Source organism: Camelus ferus, chromosome 4, assembly GCF_009834535.1.
Source record: "Camelus ferus isolate YT-003-E chromosome 4, BCGSAC_Cfer_1.0, whole genome shotgun sequence".
Lineage (NCBI taxonomy): Eukaryota > Metazoa > Chordata > Mammalia > Artiodactyla > Camelidae > Camelus > Camelus ferus.
In genome coordinates this window covers 52,940,860-52,959,255 of record NC_045699.1, presented here as the reverse complement: position 1 = coordinate 52,959,255, position 18,396 = coordinate 52,940,860, and positions in this window count along the sequence as shown.

Sequence of the window (18,396 nt, the reverse complement as noted above, 5' to 3'; positions counted from 1 at the left end):
CAATTTTATCCCTCCAAAGAGAGCTATAAGGTCCCCCTACCAAACAGGCCCCCTTTACGTCACAAGAGTAGGCTTACAATAGTTAAAATTGCTTGCGTGCACACTTGCGCATGCGCGCGAGCACACGCATCCATTTCAATATGAAGCATTTGGATTGATTCATTGCCTTAGGTCAGTTTCCCTAGAAGCAGGCCCTGAGATCACAGAACAAATGCAAGTGATTTATTAGGGAAGTGTTCCCAGGAGAACTTAGAAAAGGAGTGAGGGAAGCAAGATAAGAAAGGGGAAGAAGGCAAGCAAGGTGCAATTTCAGCCAAAGTCCAGCCTCAGCCTGATCCCGCGGGAGGCTCCAGAGTAGAAATTACACCGAGTTCATCCAGACCCAAGGCCAGCGAGCTGAGTGTTCAGATTGTTCACTCCAGTCAGTTGTTGGCAATGGGCTGCCCCCGCAGGTTGTAAACTCCTGGGTATTTCCGGCTCTCTGAGCTGTTGGGTACAGTGTCCCCGGCAGCCGAAGGGTAGCATCTGTTAGAAACAGTGGCACCAGAAGCCAGGGAAGGGGTGCATAGAAATGTAAAAGGGATCCTTGGGGATCTGGGCAGAGCATCCACATGTCCACTTATTCCCCACATCACACCCAATGAGTCTGCTTGTCCCTAGACTTTCTGTACCTCCAGCATAACTTGGTATCTACTGTGAAAAATGGTCAACAACTTTTAATGGCGTTCTCAGGGTAGAGTGGGACTGGGAAGGTCCGCCTCATCACACACCCTGCTGAGCAGATGTAATGCAGTCTAGATCCACTCTGGCTTTTTAGTGTACGTTCACGTTTTGATGGACACTGTTCAGATAAATCTTTTGAAGTCACTTTATAGAGGCTGCTGCAAAGTCTTGTTTGCTGAGCCTCTGTGCACATATGAGCTTGGTCATCTCCCCTCCTTCACTAGAGTTTTCTATCCATCTGCCCATCGAGACCAGTCGAATCACCCCCCAAAAGACAATAAATGCTTTTATGAGCAAATCTGGAGCTTGTATCCCAGTTCTGCAAACACTGGCATCTCTTGGAAAAGATTGCCTGTGTGTACGCAGAATCAGCCACACGGAACTCCTCTGCAGAGACAAATACAAACTCAAATAAAACTGCTTTTACTTTCCTTACAGTAAACAAAGCAAAATCTAGAGAACTATTAAATTAGGTCTTTATCTTGATAGGTATATTTTTATTTAATTTTCCAATAATAACTACTAGACTTGTGGTGCTCTATCATTTTATGCCCAAGAACCCATAACATGACAAGGGAATCTCAAGGCCCTGCCATTTCAGTTTCTATCAGAGTTTTAATGGGCCATCACTAGGCTCTGGCTTTCTCTCTCTCTCTCTCTCTCTTATTTCCTCCCTCAAGTAAATAAAAGCATATGTTCCTTTCCCCTTCTCCTTATATCACCTAAAAAGGCAGGAGCGAGAAAGCCCCAAAGAGCAAAGCTCTTAAGTCAAAGCAGTCGACGTGAGTTAGACTCTCCTGTCTCTTAACAGGATTCATCCCATTTCCTCTGACACCCAGTCTGATCCCTGGCACATGGTGGGAGGCGTTAAGCAAGAGTGGCTTCCAGTTTCTCCGTCCTTCCCTTTCTCTGGCCCTACCAAACTCTTCCCCCGTGCTCTCTCCCAGTCCCTGTGTCTCGCCTTGAGAACTTGTCTCGCTGCTTATCTGGTTGTCCACTGCTCCCCCGGAGACAAAGAAATGAATAAAACCACATTTCTGAGCACTTACTATGTACCAGGTAGCACCTCCCACCCATCATCTTATTTTAATCCTCGTGGACTCCCCTGTGAAGTAAAATTATTTTCCCTGTTTTAGATACAAGAAAACAGAGGTGCAAAGAAATTCAGTTAATGTTCTAAGATCATGCAGCGAGGAAGGGAGCAGAACTTGACACTGAACTCATGTTTGCCTGTGTCTGAGTCTAGTCATTTCTGTCCGCCCCTGTTTATATTCCCTGGAATAAATGCCGGGTCTTCAACTTCTATGTGAACGCTGTAGAGTGTGGAGTATTTCTGAGTCCCCATGTTGCTGATCCAACCATGAAAAAGCCCTGATTTTAAGCACATAAAAATCTGTAAAAAAAAAAAAAAAAAAAAAAACAACAGCATATACTTGGAAAAAGAGAAGTGACATCTTCCTTCACTCAGAAATGCCTGTAATTGACCAGCATCATTGTCAGCCCTGTACGAGACTGAAGGAGCTCTTGTTTATGAATTCCACAGAATGATTTTGTAATGTAAGTTTTTAAAAACATCTCTAATATATTGTTCAGTCCAAACGACAATCCCTATGGCCTGCAATTCAAAATGTCACGGTGGTGAAATGCTCATTAGTCACTTGCTCTAAGTTCAATGGAACGTGCTCGGGCACGGAGTCTGTGAAAGCAAATAGTCTTGTTGAGCCATCAGGTCACATAATGCACAGCCTCACGCTAGGACACTGTCAACAGGAGGAAGGCTTAGATTGTGTGCTTCACAAACCGAGAAACTGGTTTCTGGAAGCCTGGCTTTTCATTGAACGCTCTTTAAAGCAGAGTTACTGTGTTTCCTACTGTTATAACAACGCCATGTGAGTCACATATGTGGTTTCGAGATTCCTGAACGGGGACTGTGCGGCTGGTGATGTAATCAGAAATAACCTTTGGGTCTTTGAGACGGGAAGACTCAGGAGGAAGGCTGGCCAGCTCAGATAATTGCTGGTTTTCCTTAGTGCTATCACCAGCATCCCAACATTTCAGTTTCTTGGGAAATTATTCATTAATACTCTATTTTCATTTGGAGAATGTCTTTACTACCAAGGCAAAAATATTTCTGGGATTTGGCCCACAAACTTATCTTGACTCACCACCTGGATGTAGTTTGTTATGGGGGGAAAGAACCTGAGGTTGAATGTCAGGCAGATTCATGTTTGAATTCCAGCTCTGCCATTCACCGGCTGTGTGATTTCAGATGGGTTCCTTCACCTCTCTGAGCCTTGATCCTCTAATCTGGAAAACGGGGCAATTATTCCTACCTCACAATGTGGTGAGATAAAGCTAGACACAGAACAGCATCTGGTAAAACAGTAGGGTATGACACAGACAGCCAGCTGTTTGGACCCACTCGTGGCGCCAAGGAACCTGTCTTGACTAGCCCTCTGCATCATGAGCCCTGTGTGGCCAAGATAGGAACCTGCACTCATTCTGGGCCCTCCAGACCCTTGCTCCTCTCCCAAGCCTCCTAACCGCAGGATTCGTTCGGAGACTCCCCAGGGCTTCACAGGAAGCAAGTGGAAAATGAGAATAAGGTAGGGGAGGGAGGTGGCGGTGTTGAGCCAGCTCTTGCAAGGACAGCCTTCCCTATGGGTGTGCCATTTGTCAGTCGTTAAGACTGCAAAGTGGCAGGAGTATGTGATTGAGAATTCTGACCTTCAGAATTTCTGTAAGCAGCCTCTTTGATTTAGAATAAGAAGGAGGATGCCAGCTGTGAAAGAAGATCATGGAAATGCTGCAGTTTCATGTGGGCAGAGATCAGGGTAGAGGAGAAATCGTAAGTCTTCTGAGAGCCATGGATGGTTCTTTAAACAGGGAAGAGGTGGATCTGTGTAGGGTGTTTCAACTACCCAGAAGGGAAAATGAAAGATTTGCTCTGAGGACCACATTGTAGCACTTGTATCCTCAGTCTTCTTCCAGTTAAAAAGCTTTTTCATATAGACCCTGTATTTCGAGCCTCACTCCAACACTCTGTCAGGAACCTGCTTTTGAGAGATGAGAAACTTGAGGCACAGAAACCCTGTCTGACCTGAGAATTCTCTGCGAGCTTACACTGGAGAAATAGCCACATGTTGCCTCAGTGGGATAGGTGTCCCTTGGCTTAAGCTTCTTTCTTAACTGCATCATGAACTTGCATTATATCCTAAAGATTTGGGGAAGGGCAAAGGATGTTATCCAGTTTATAAACTTTTTTTTTTTCATGTTTTAGTGGTTGTATTCCAAAAGAAGCAAGAGGGCAAAAATTAAATTCTGTGGTGAAACACAAGGGCATAGAATGGCTACGGTCTTAAAGGCTTATTAAAAAAAAAAAATCTTTAAGAAGCAATAAGCATTTTTATCAAAGACTGATATGCAAATTGCTTCATCTTTCTAATAATAATGACAATGATAAGTTCTTATCATATTCTAAGCAGCATATTAAGTACTTAACATTCATTATCTTTTCAACCCAATGGAATAGATATTACTATTCTTTTTCTTAGAGATGAAGAAGAGGAGACTTAGCGAAGTTAAGTAACTAGCCTGAGGACACGCAGTCCATAAGTGGCAGAACCAGGATGTAAACACATTCTGATGCTCTGATGCCACCTCCCAGAAACTGTACTGGCAGATCCCACACAAACGTGTGATCTGAATTATGCAAAAAAAAAAAAAAAAAAAAAAGCCTCATGAGGGAGGAATTATTGCTCTAAATTCTTAGATAAGAGGATTCAAGTTCAAAACCCTTAACGTGACTTCTCCGTGGGCCACACAATTGGCCAGGGCAGCATTAAGATTCAGACCCAGGACCTTTGATTTTGTGCCCAGGGCTGTTTCTCTCTTCACACCTGGCATTGTAATTCTTGATGAGGAAAAACTGCAGGTTAGTGCAGAATCTAATTCTTCATAAGAAGAAGTTTTGAATTGCACAAAGACTTCCAGCAGGGGAACCACCCCACTCGCTGCCAGAATACTCATTCACTCAGATGCCAACCAGTATTTATAGAGCATCTCGTATGCACCAGGCATTGTCAGGAACCTTGGAGTATAGAACGAACACAGAGTAAAGGATAGGTGTCTGTCCTCATGGTGCTTACTGGGTCCCCAGATACCTTCTTTTCCAGACACACTTTCCCAATATTGATGAAAAAAGAATCTGTCTCTAAATCTCAGTGGTTTCCTACTGAACTTTCCCCCTGAAACCCCCATCGCCTTTGACATGGTTTGGCAGCTTTGCGGGGAGTGCTACAGAGCTGTGACCCCAGCGAAGCTGGCTGTAGTGACCATTTTACAAATACTTTAGACCCCTCCGTCACTAGCCTGGAGAGCAGCTTGTCCTGAGCAACTTCAGTGGCAACTTCAGAGCACAGACATGTGCCTTGATGTCATCCTGAGTGCAGACACCTGCACAGCAAGTCTCTTTGGACCTTCTTTGTGATGGCTTGGTTTATACCAGGGAGACCCCTTTCTGAGCCCTGTAGACTGGCTGCATACATGAGTCTCCAGCATATCTGCCAGAGGGAGATTCCTTGGAGTGGTGATGAGAGTGCATCTTGTTTGTCTTCCCTGAATGCAGAGAAAGACTGGAAAGAAGCAATCGGATGAGATGGCTTGGCCATTAGCAGTTTCCAGCTGACTTTGCCAGGCCCAGAAGAACTATGACCTAACCTCTGCTTCAAGGAAACTACAAACAAATGTAAACAATCAGTTTCCAAGGCCAGCGTCCAACTCCTGGTGTCCTGGTCCCGTCTGCATTGTAATGTATGTCTCAGTATCCTGGTAACTGCTGAGAAAGGCTGTCAGTCGTGATGACCAGTGCAGACTGTGATCTCAGTAGAAGGCAAGGTCCACGTGTGCACATCAGCTTTTTTTTTTTAACAGTTAACAAGATCCTGCTATTTCTAATATCTCACTTAATCCCCAAATTAGTACAGAAAGTAAAATTTTGCTGTTCGTATGTTATATGTGAAAAAACAGAGGTGCAGAGTTAGCAGCAGACCTGGGGCTAGATACTAGGTCTAACAACTAATGGAATGATTCTTCTCCTTTTTCTTTATGATAAGATGAGATGATTAATATAATAGGAAGAACGTCCTTGAAAATTTTTTATATGGGTTGGAGATTACATAAATTAATAAATGCATACATGTATATCACATATCTAGCTATATACATACATACATATGGCATTTAGCCTTTTACTTGGCACAAAATAGTTCGTCAGTAAGAAATAGCTTTTTTTTTTTTTTAAGTAAGGTAGCATAGCAGAATTGTTGAGCCACGGTGTCTGAACTCAAGTCAACTTAAAATGGTATCATGACCTTAGACAAGTTACTTAACCTCTCCAGGTATTTATTAATTTCTTTATCTGAAAATGGGAACAATGATTAAAACAAAACCCAAAAAACTACCTAAGGTTTGAATGAGAGTTGTATAGATAAAAGATAGGAATTTGCTCCCTAACCACTACTTTGGTAAGGTGGCATTGAAGTGGCTTGTCTCCTTTCTTGGCCATTGTACATGGTACCTGAAAGACAGAAGAATGTACTCTATTCTTAAGTTCATAACTATTCACTGAGATGTTAAAATGAAAAGATTTTTCCATTCACAGACAGGAAAGTCTTTGCCATCATGCTAAGCATGAGTATTGGACTATTTTGTAAAGATCTCAAGATTTTGACTCTCAGTGGTCAATTCTGTGGCATCCACGCCCCAGCTCATCAGAGGTCCTGGCACTTCTAAGAATGCTGCAAAAGTTCCTGACACCTGTGGAACCTGCCACAGCATGCTCCCCAACCCCAGCCTCTGGGATGATAACCTTTGCTTAACCTCGTAGGGCCAGTTCTTTCTCCTTCTCCACCCCAAATGCTGACTTCCCTCAGTAGGTCCCTCAAACAAAGGCCTGGAGGTAGAGGTAGGCATGAGGGTGTCTTTTAGATACTTTCTCTTCTTTGTAGGCCTGTAAAACAAAGGCCTTTAATAACTCCTTCAGAAGGAGGGAAATTTTCTCCAGACACATTTTTCTAACCCCCTATCAAGTAGAAAACACAAATTAATATCCCAATATTTTTTCCTGATTAAAAAAATAATAATAATAAAGGAGGAAGAGAAGAAGGAGGAGGAAAAGGGAAGGAGGAAGGGGAAGAGGAAGAAGAAGAAATAATACATGTAATGTCAAGTATGGGACAGCATATTTTACATACTTAGTAAATGGTAGTATAACTACTGTGGGGTTGCCGTTTTATGTTACTGGGACTGCCCTGTGATGCTTCAGCACTTCTTTCTGTGCTTTGCTAAAATAGGATCAGGACCTTGGAGTGAGAAACTGTGATACAGAAGAAGCACTTTGTCAGATAGACAATGACCAGGTTCTCCACAATGAGCAGAAATGAGATCATGAAATCTCATCGGGGCCTTTTCTTGCTAACCTCCCCTTACTCTCTAAGTGTAGTTTGGCTTTTGGCTCAAGAAAGGGGATTTGGCACATACTGATATTGGGTAACATCATTTGTGCAAGTATCATAAATAAAGTGTGAGCAAATCCAATCTTGCAGCATCTTAAAAGAATAGTGCACTCTGACCAAGCAGGACTCGTTTCAAACACGCAAGGATGGTTCAATACTGAAAATGTTGATAACTGCATTACATCATTCATCAGATGGTAAAGGACAGAAAACATGCTCATCTTGATGAAATTTACCATGCTGTCCTTACTAAACTTGAATTAATACAGAAGGAATAGAAGGATAGCTCTTACATGGTAAAGAAAATAAGAAGTCAATTTCAAACTTAATAATTAAACACCAGATGCATTACCACTAAATTTAAGAACAAAACACAGATGTCGACTATTATCTGTTATGATTTAAGATTGTTCTAGAATTATGTCAGTGAAATAAAGTACAAAGAGATTAAAAAAAAAGACATTTAAAAAGGAGATTTAACAGTCAATTATCAAATTCTGTTTCTTAATCCCAAAAGAAAAAAAACTAAGCACTTAGAGTTTAGAAAAAATTGCTGGTTACAAATAAATATATAAAAATTAATAACTTCTCTATATAACTCTATAAGTAATTGGAATATTAACAGGTAAAAAAAAGGGTAAATTAGTTTTATAAATTGAATGATGTAAACCATCTAAAAATAAATTTAATAACACTATATATATATGTATATATATATAAAATAGCTCTATATTTGTGGAGAACTAAATGTAAGAGCTACAATTTTATAACCCTTAAAAAATATAGGAATACATTTAAATTACAGTAGTTAGGCAAAGACTTCTTATATATGACACCAAAAGCAAAAATAATAGAAAAAAATATAGATTAATTGGACTTGGTCAAAATTTAAAACTTTTGTACTTTAAAGAACTCTCTCAAGATAGTGAAAAATAACCCACAAATAAGGAGAAAATATTTGTAATTCATGTAACTGACAAAGGACTTGTGTCTAGAATGTATGAAGAACACTTACAACTCAATAATAAAATGACAACCCAGTTTAAAAAATGGGCAAATGATCTGAATAGACATTTCTCTAAGGAAGCTCTACAAGTAACCAATAAGCACATGAAAAGATACTCAACATCATTAGCCATTAGAGACACGCAAATCAAATCCACAATGAAACACCACTTCACGCCCACCAAGGTGGTGTGGTGTGAGAACTAATTACTCAATCACCATATCAGGATAATGTCAATAAATAATGCCTAGCTCAACATATGTCTAAAATTGATATATCAAGAAAGAGCATACAAATTTTATTCACAAATACTGATTAAATAACAGTTAAAGTAGTTAATAACAGTTAAACTCTGAATGTGGGGTCAGAACTGGTAAAAAAGGAGAGAGAGAGAAAAGATTGCCAGTCTTCATTGTAAAAACTTTAGTAGTATTTGATTTTTAAAAAATCATAGTCATGCATTAATTACAACAGTTGGAAAATTTTAAAATTGATTGAAAAAAACAAAAAGAAAGACAGATACCTCAAGTTCTGTATTAACTGACAGATTCAAAAACACAAGCAATTTGAATTTAAGAGATTGGAAAGCCAGCTCCTAACTTCTTGTGTATATGATCTGAAACAAGTCATTCAAACCTCTCCGAACCTTATATTAGCTGTTAACACTTCTCTGACCTACATATCTTCACCAGACTGTGTTGAAGATCAAATGAGAGCATGGAGATGAAGATACTTTTTAACTGTAAAATTCAGTACATATGCTATAACCAATTGCAACACAGTCAACAGTCCTTCGTCACCTAGCACAGTGCTCCAGAGTAGGAGTTTCATTAATATATGGATGAACGTATAAGAATTTCTTGATCGCAGTCGTTTTCCAGGTACTGTATTCAGCAATACAAAGGGGAAGGGATGTGGAATTGGGGAAGGAGACAGCATTTGTCCTCAGGCTTGAATTATCAGTGTGATTTTGATACTGATGCCCAGGAGAAATGTCTAGGGTTGGCATGAGCAAAGGCACAGAGGTGAGAAGGAGGAGCAGAGTTTAGGGATCAGTGACTCATCTGTTCTGATTGTTCTGATTGGCTGAAGGTGAGAGGTTGGAGACTGAGAGAATTGGCAGAAGTCCTTGAATGTCAGACCACAGAGCTGGACCAAATATGACCTGTAAGAGATGGCCCTCCTAGATTTGAATGCAAACCTGGGACGTGAAGCAGAGCCAGACTTTGGGAGGATCACTTGGGCGTCCATGCCGGAGGGGAGATTAGAGTGGAGAGAGTGGTAAGCAGGTAGAACTAAGGGGTTATCACCTTAGCCATGCCTGGTGCAGCCAACGAAGGGAGAGATGGCTCCACAGAGTTTGATGCTTTGGAGAGATCAAAGAGAACAGAGCCTCTCAGTAGAGCCTGTGGGGCACCTGGGCCATTATATTGGTGTGCCAAATACATAGACTGGTGAGGTACAGTGGAAAGTTGGTTAGAATATTCCCAGCACCCTCCTTAACTAAAAGGTTCACCCTGCAATCCTGCTCCTCTGACTTTTGCTAGAATAAGCATATACCATTTACATTAAAAGGTAATTTATGAACCAGAAAGATCCCAGGGCAGTGTGATTCAGTGGAACAATACCCCTTGGATAGACAAGTCCCAGCTCTGACTCTCAATAATGTCATGAGCTTGGGTGAATTGCTTAACAAGCTTGAGCATCAGTTTCCATTTCACTAAAATAGGCGTAATAACCTCTACTGTGCAGGCCTGCCGTGTTGATGAGAGAGAACACACAGAGAGCCCAGCTCAGGCTGTCCAGGCCATGCCTGCCGCGATGTCGCCCACTCCCCAGGGCCGCCTCCCAGCCTGGAGCCCTCCGGCAGTCCTCCGTGTGAGGCCTCGTGCTCTCTGTCGTTGAAATCTTCTTCGTTTTTTTTAACCTTCATTTTTTTTTAATTGAAGTGCAGTCAGTTTACAATGTTGGGTCAATTTCTCGTGTACAGCACAATGCTTCAGTCATACTTGTACATACATACATTCCCTTTCATATTATTCATCCACATGCTCTCTGCGGTTGAAATCTGTTGCTTTGTGCACATTTTCCCCAGGAGAGATATAAAGAAGTTATCATGACCTTTTCTCAATCTGTAAGTTTTTAAGTCCACCACCTTCACTCTGCCTTTCGTTTGCCATTCTGCCTTATTTAATCATGTATTTAGCAAATCTAAACGGTGGCTTCTCTAATCCAGGTGATACTTGCATGAGCTCAGAGGCTTGCTAAAATACCAGGGGTATTGCCGGGGTGCCCATCAGCTGGCACTGCTGAATCCCTTCCTTTGGAGGTGCCCATGCTTTCCTCAAGAAGCGGTTCCCATGACAGATTCACACGCTCAGTGCCTGTCTATCACTGCCTGTCTCCCAAGGATGGGCAGTAGCTGGCCAAGGGTGGCTTCCTACCAGGTGCCAGCCCACCTTGTGAATGTCCCTCTTAGTTTATGAAAGAACCAGGCTGAACCCAGAATGATTTGGTGACAGACAACGGCGGGGGGGGGGGGGGAGGAATGAGTCAAGGCCAAAAGCAGAACTGAGCCATAGTGAACTTCAGTCACCAGAGTGGCACCTGCCATTCAGCAAACATTTATCGAGCTGCGCTGTGGGCTGCTGTTTTCTCACGTGTCATCTCACCAGTTCCTCAGTTACCCCGGGAATAGGCATTATCTCCTTGTTTCACAGAAGAGAAAACCAACCCAGAGATGTTAGGTAGTCCTCTGGGAGGCTCCCAGCTGGTAAATGCTAGGGGCAGGATTTGAAGCCTTGTCTCCAGATGAGTTGTTCCTTCCGTGTCAGAGCTTCCTCTGCTTCACGTAGTGCGTTGGTGAATGTAGTGTGTTAGTGAATCCTACCTCTGGTTGCCTGAGAAGGCCTCGGGTTGAAGAGGATGAGATTTGGTATCTGAGGTTTTTGCTTTTCTTAGGACAATGCTTCCCCAGCTCTAAATGTCTACACATAAATTCTGTGGTGATTTACTAAACACTTCCTGTGGGCCTGACACCACGTTGAGAGCTGGAAATTTAGAGAAGATGAGGACATGGACTCTCTTAACACCACAGCTTGGAGAAGAGCAGAGAATATATATAACCAGTGTCTGTGATATGGATAAACCCCAGTGCCCCAGGCTGACTCTCCAACAACCCATGATGCCCTCAGCTTCCAAGTCCAGCCCTACCCGACCTGCTCAGCAGTTTTGTTCATAATTGAGGAGATGGTACAACAGCAAGTTAGCTCTGAGAGGGGTCCTGCCACTGATCACTGCCAGTAATGACAGCTGTCCAGTGAGCTCGGCTGAAGCCACTGGGCAGCTCTGTGCCCTGGGGGTGCTTAAAGCCTATCTCCATCTAAGGCAAGTGGTACCCACTGATACCCCAGGCTTTCCACAGCCCCCTCCACACACACACACTCTTGACGTGAATCCCATCTCCTGCTTCGACAAATGCCTGGTCTGAGACTTAGATCTCTTGGCTAGGGTCCTGAGGACACATCTCTATCAAGTTGCCTTCTTTCTAAGTCCTGAGCTCTCTGCACCACCCCAGGCCTTTTGTCAATAAAGCAGGATGTTTCCTAAACTGAGCAGACCCAGGGTCAACCGTGCACGCAGATTGGAAGAATGAAGGACAATGACCCAGAGCTCTCCTCTGCAGACCGTCTGTAGCTCTCAGTGTAGGTGCAGCCCAAGCCTCAAGCAGGACACGTGGATAGGTGTCTCTTTACGGTCGCAAATAACAGAAAGTCAGGCTGCCTCAGACACAGAGTGTTTCTTTTTTTTTTTTTTTTTTTTTGAAAGATACTCAGGGGAGTGAGGAAGTTCCAGAAACTGGCAGCTGCTCTCCCAGGCCTCGGGGAGAACAGCACCCCTGATGCCTCGTGACACAGGACCCAACAGCAGCCTGGAAGTTTTGCCCCCTCTGAGGCGGTCATGGGGCTCCCTGTTCTAGGGCACCTTACGCCAGCGCTTCCCTTCTGTTCCTCTTTCTAGCTCCACTTGCTTCTCCCTCTACTCACAGCTTTCCGTGCTATTGCTACTCCTTTTCACTGAATTTTTCTAAGTGTCATATGCACAACTTCTCTAGAGAGAACTTGATCCGACCCCTTTGTCAGCAAATAGTAGGAAGTGTTCTGTAGGGCAGATGCTCAAGTTGGATTCTCAAGGCTGCTGCTCGTTACCTGATGTCTAGATTCCAGCCAGAGAGCAAACGTTTGGTTTCATCAGTTGTTACTGGGTTAGGGAGGTCACAGTACACAGTGCATGACAAGTTATACCCAAGGCACTGTAGCCCCACCATTCATATCTCATCAAGGATTGGCCTTATCTCACCTCCTTCTCAGTTACCCGGCCAAGGGAATCCCGAAGGATCCCCGAGACCCCAGCATGCCTTGCAGTCGAGCCCAGTTAAATGACCACAATATCATTCATACAGAGTAGTTCCCTGTTTGTTGGGGGGGTGGACCCAAGGCTACGAAAAAGAAGGAGCCATCTGGCTTTTTTCAACTACTGCCCTTCTTTCTGGTTCATCAGGATCCCAGTTTCCTGTTTTTTCACCCTGCTTTTCATCCATCTCTTATGACGAAAACAAACCTGATTTCTCATGAGCTCGTTTAGTCTCAGCTTCAGCTGTTTTCGCTCCACATGTGTATCCCTCTCGCCTGATTCCTGTTCTCCCGGAGGAGCTGACGTTTTTTGTTCTTCAGCGGTACTCAGCTCGCCCTGCTAGCCCAGTGCTGCCCTGGAACCCGGGAGCGACCAATTGCCAGCCTCATCTATAGCGCTATCATCACCAGGAGCACCGCCACTTAACGCTTACTGGGGGACGGACACCAGGACAGGCACCTTCTAGCCATGCATTGTCTTATCTGCACAATCCTAGCACAGCGACTCTGGGAGGCGGTTGCTAATAAGTCTTCATTTAATGTAGAGAAAATTGAGTCTCAGAGAATTGAGTGACGTTAGGAAGTTAAGATCAACTTGAGCCAGATGGAATTTCCAGGGGCCCACTCCATGGGAATGGCAGACTGCCCTATGGCTTGAATCTGTTGATCTGAATATGATCTGAATGCTTTTTCTATGCAAACCTCCATACAGAAACTACAGTATGGTTCCTTCCATAAGAATAAATGAGCTTACTTGCAAGGTTCTCCTCGGCTCCTGCCACCCAAACAGCAACACATACAGCAGCTACACAGGCCATGTGAGCGCACACGCTAACTTCAGGGTCCGTTTTATAAACCCCTGGGAACGATGGTCCATATTTGTCTGGTACCTCATAGTCTGCCCTGCTCTCACATATCTTGTATCTTTACCACAATGTCTGCAAGTTCATTAGGGGGCAGGTATCATTATCCCCATTCATTGCTTCACTGAGTTTGTGTATTTATCTATTGCTGCATTAATTCAGTGAATATTTACTGAGTGCCTGCCCTGTGCCAGTTTCTGTGCTGATCAATAGGGGCAAACAACGTGAATAAGGCTTGTCTGACTCTCAAGAAGCTCAGCCTCCTGGTGGACACGGTTCCCCAAAGAGGCAGGCACTTCCGGTCTCTGAGCGCTCTCACCGCAGAGCTGTAACCGAGAGGACAACGAACTGTGCCCAGCGTGGTCGGGATGGTTTCAAAAAGAAAGCAGAATTGGAGGGGCTGGGGTACACATGGGACACATCATAAGGGGTCTGGGCTTTATCCTGAGACGTGGGCTCAGAGCAATGAGAGACGTTGTCTGAGCTGCAGGGAGTGTCTATAGAATTCTTGTCCTTTTATAAAGGGACAAAGTAATCCAGAAAGTCCTCCAGAATGCATAGGCTGGAGGAACTATGGGAGCAACAACATGTTTTGTTGGAAGAGATCAGATGAGAAGGAGAGGAAAATAACATTTAATGGGAACCTGCCACGTGCTCGAGTGCTTCATACCCTGAGCATGGTTTTAACCCCGTGTTAGAAGTGAAGAAAGGGCCAGGAAAGCTGGGTCTCAACTCTGACCAGTTGAGACCTCGAGCTAATTACTGCTCTGTGGACCAGTGTTATCCCAGATGAAACCCCAGACAGTTGGGGCATAAGAGAGGTAGTACCTGGACTTATGGTGAAAAAGAGTAGGAGAACGAAGATATGCATGTTCATGTATGACTGAAGCATTGTGCTGTGCACCAGAAACTGACACAACATTGTACACTGACTAGACTTCAAGAAAAATACATATATACAAGGAGGAGGAGGAGGAGGAGGAGGAGGAGGAGGAGGGGAAGGGGAAGGGGAAGAGGAAGAAGAAGAATGCTTAAAAGTGCCCCTGGGGAAAAGAAAAGAGAGGTAATATCTGGAACATGGCATCAGATATTCTAAAGGCTGTACATAGGCAAGACTTTTTGCTTATTTGCTTGTTTGATTAGGAAATGCTGGCCCCAAACCTCAGAGCATCCATAGACCCATTGTAAGATGAGAAAGCTGGCAAAAAACGAGGGGAGGGGAGGGGCAGAGGAATGAGAGTGCACCTGGTTTACAGGTGAGATTCTGGTCCCTACTCACTCTGTGAACATGGGTTTATCTCTTTATTGTGGTCAGATTCTCCATCCATGAAAAAAAGCCTTTACAGAATTGAGTGTCTGTGAGTCTGTAAGACAGGGGAGAAGACAGTAGCTCTGTAGCTATAAGAGTAAGTGGAGGGAAAAGAAAAAAAAAAAGCAAGTCCTGTGCACACTCCTTCCTGCCCCAGCCCCATTTGCATGATTTTAGAATCTCTTTGGTTTCACGCAGACAGTTGCGAGGCTTACAGGAAAGCTAAGGGCTCATTTTCTCTCCACCTGGAAAAGGGAAAACCCCTGTTCCATTTCAGAGGAAAAATAAACCTCCTCCACTTTTAAGTGCCCTGTTTGTGTGAGCGGTGTCAGCAGCTGGCTGGCTGCCCCGCTGGACACCTAGCAATCATTCCAGTCCCTCCCCTGCCGTTATCTCCCACACCCAGGCACCAGGTCCTCTGGATTCTGCCTCCCTGACCACTCTCCAAAAGCCACCTCCCCTTTCTTCTCACTCCAAGTGGTGAGGTCCCCTCCCTCACTATTTTTCACCTGGTAGATCACATCTATTGCCTAAATGGACTCCCTCTCCCTCCTCACCGCTCCACACACGTGTCCTCTCCAAGATCTTGCGTTCACGCTGCTTCTGCCCACCTCACTGCCTTTCAACCCACCTTCCACTCCAGCCACTGCTGGGCGGGTCTGAGGCACTGCCTCCCAGCGGCACCATCGCCCCACTCACACCGTGCCCTGGGGTTTCTCTAATAGCATGAGGTAGGACATCCATGGGCACCTGCTTTGCACCTAGGCTCGGGCCAGCCTGGAAATGCAAGCGAGTTAACAGCCCTTGGAGCAATCCTTAACCAGTGGGGGAGAGAAACAGGTGAATTAGTGACCCCATTTCCCATCCTCAGAAAGACAATTTTGAAGCACTTTCTATGTGCTCCTTAGGGGGTCCCAGCAGAATCCAGCCCCCATGCCCATAGTGATGATCACCTAGATACAGCCACCCCACGTCAGCTTTCTTCCTTCATTGTGTCCCTGCTTCGCAGCATCCTCACTCTTGTCGCAACGACCTGCCCACAAGCCCTTATCTCAAGGCTCTGCCTTCTAAGGGGAACCCCAGCTATGACAGCTCCCAGGCTGCCGTTCCAACAGAGCAGTTTGACCTCAATCCATTCTTTATACTGGGCTTCTGTTTAAGATTGCTTTTAAACAAAAGGTTCCACTGCTAAAAGGAGGGAGAAGGAGAGAAGGAAGGGAACAAAGAAAGAAAGAAGGACGGGAAGGAGGAAGGGAAGGTGGGAGGAATGTAGGGGAGGAACAGAGGATCGAAAACCACTGGCTTGCAAGACAAAAATGTATAGTCCTTGCTTTGGCATTCAGGTCCTTAAGGTCCATGAAGTGACCCCTTACCTTTCCAACCCGTATCTAGAGGCTCTAGAAGGAACTTGGCCTTCCCATCAAGTGGCCATTGTTTTCCCCAAATGCCCTGCCATTCACACGTCCTTGCCAGTTCTCTTCCCCACTGATTCCTCTGCCTGCTGGACTCCAACTCATCTTTCACATCCCAACCCAGTGTCACCTTCCCTGTGGTGCTTTCCAGGCACTTCCCCATCCCCACCACATCCCCACCCACTTCGGTGGGTCATGAGAACACCTTACCAGTCATCACCATTATCTTCATACTAAGTCACATGTACTGCTGACAACGGGCTGGGAGCTCTGCTTACTGCTGTAGACCGTTTCATTTCATCCTCACAAAAGCCATGTAAGATAAGAATAATTATGACACTGAGGCTGTAGGTCCAGGTGAAGGAGTCAGGTTTTGGGAGGTTCAGGAACTTGCCTGCTGCTGGAGGGTATTCCTGCAGGGTTCACACCACCGTGTGATTCTTCGCGTGTCCTCCTCACCAGACCTAAGAGCTTTGGGGGGAGAGGGGGAGCCAGGGATTGAGTCTTGCACATCTCTATGGTCTTCTCAAAGCAGAGCCCAGCATGGATTCCAGCACATCCCACCCCTAAGACTGGACTCCGAGCCTCCTTGCTGCTTCTGAAGCTTGTGTTTCCCTTTCTGTAAAATCATTGTTCAGTTTTCTTGAGTTCTTGCTTCAATGAATTTAATCCTCAAATAAGCCTATGAGCGTTTGTTGCTGTAGCTCGATCATGTTGCACTATGTAACAGCCTCTGGGCTTTTCCTGTGGGTCTCGGGGCAGGGTCCCTGTCAGCTTTGCCTCTGCCTCCACAGCCTCCCTCCCAGGGCTGGGCACGGAGGAGAAGCACCAGCGCCGTGCAAGGACAGGGCAGTTGAGACAGGCCCGTCAGGGGTGGCAGCCTGGTGTCTTCCCCAGCTGGGCCCGGGCCCTGTGGTCCTGCGATCACCTTCATATCTCAGACCTGCCTTTGGATCTGGCTTCTCCCAAGAGCCCAGGTTTATAAACAAGAAACCAACAGAGCAAATAAAAACATTATCTCATTGGTGCTTGAGTCAGCTGCTCCACATGTCTTGGGGGGATGTGGAGGGGGAGGGGCAGAGGTAACAGCTTAGCCCATCTTGAAGTGAGGGTACAGTAGGGTGCACGCGGAGCGAGGACAACTCCTGGGGTTTGGGTGTCTGCAGCCAGTGGGGCCGCCTTCACTGGAGCCGCCTTCACTGGCATCCGCACCCCCAACCCGCCCCACCAGCTGGCCATGATGGACACCTGCCACCTTCTGGGCATCCAACTGGCACCTCTGAATCCCCAGAGCAGGCATAGGGTAGCTGCTCAGTTTGATAAATGGAGCTGTTGAATTAGGTACCTTATATCCATGAGCTCATTTAATCCCCATAAATTGCTTGCAAGATCAGGTTTACCAGCTCCATTTCACAGATGGGAAGCTGAAGGCCAGAAAGTGAACTAATGTACCCAGAGTCAGGAGCAAAAAAGCAGAACCTGGACTCGACTCCAGGTTGTTTGCCCCTCGCTTCTGAGCTGCAGCGACTCTGATCAGGAGCGCGTTTGAGATGAGCCCTGACCCCAGACAACCCACGTGCCTATAACTTCCTGTCCCATTTTAGATGTTCCACATTTCAGAGGACTCTTCACCAATTTTAGCTCTTTTGAACCATCCACAGATGTGAAGAAGCTTCCATCAATACCACGGGTTTATGCAGCCTCCACGGAACAAAACCCAGAGCAAAGGGAGGTTTAGCAAAGCAGCTCCTGACCCTGCCCATCCACATGAATTTTTCTCTCCTCCCAACGATGTTGCAAAGACACAGAAACTCCGAGGAGAACTGTGCTCTATTCTCCTAATTTTCTCATGTGTTTCAGGATTTGACTCCCTCCAACATTTCATTCTCCAGACGTGATTCAGAGCAGAAGTTTCATTACATCTTGACATTTTCCACCCAGTCTGAAAGTCCTGCCTATGGGCCTATCCTGAGGCTCTCTTGCTGTTTATTCAGTAACTAATTAGTCCTGGTAGAAGGACAAGTGTAGCCTCAAGGTTGTTGCCAAGACCAACAGCATCCAATTCTACTGGAGGTAGGAAGGGGCGGGCCAGAGTCCAGAGTCTGGTGGAGGCCAGCAGAGCAAGGCCAGGTTGTGGCAAGGAGGCAAGAGAAGGT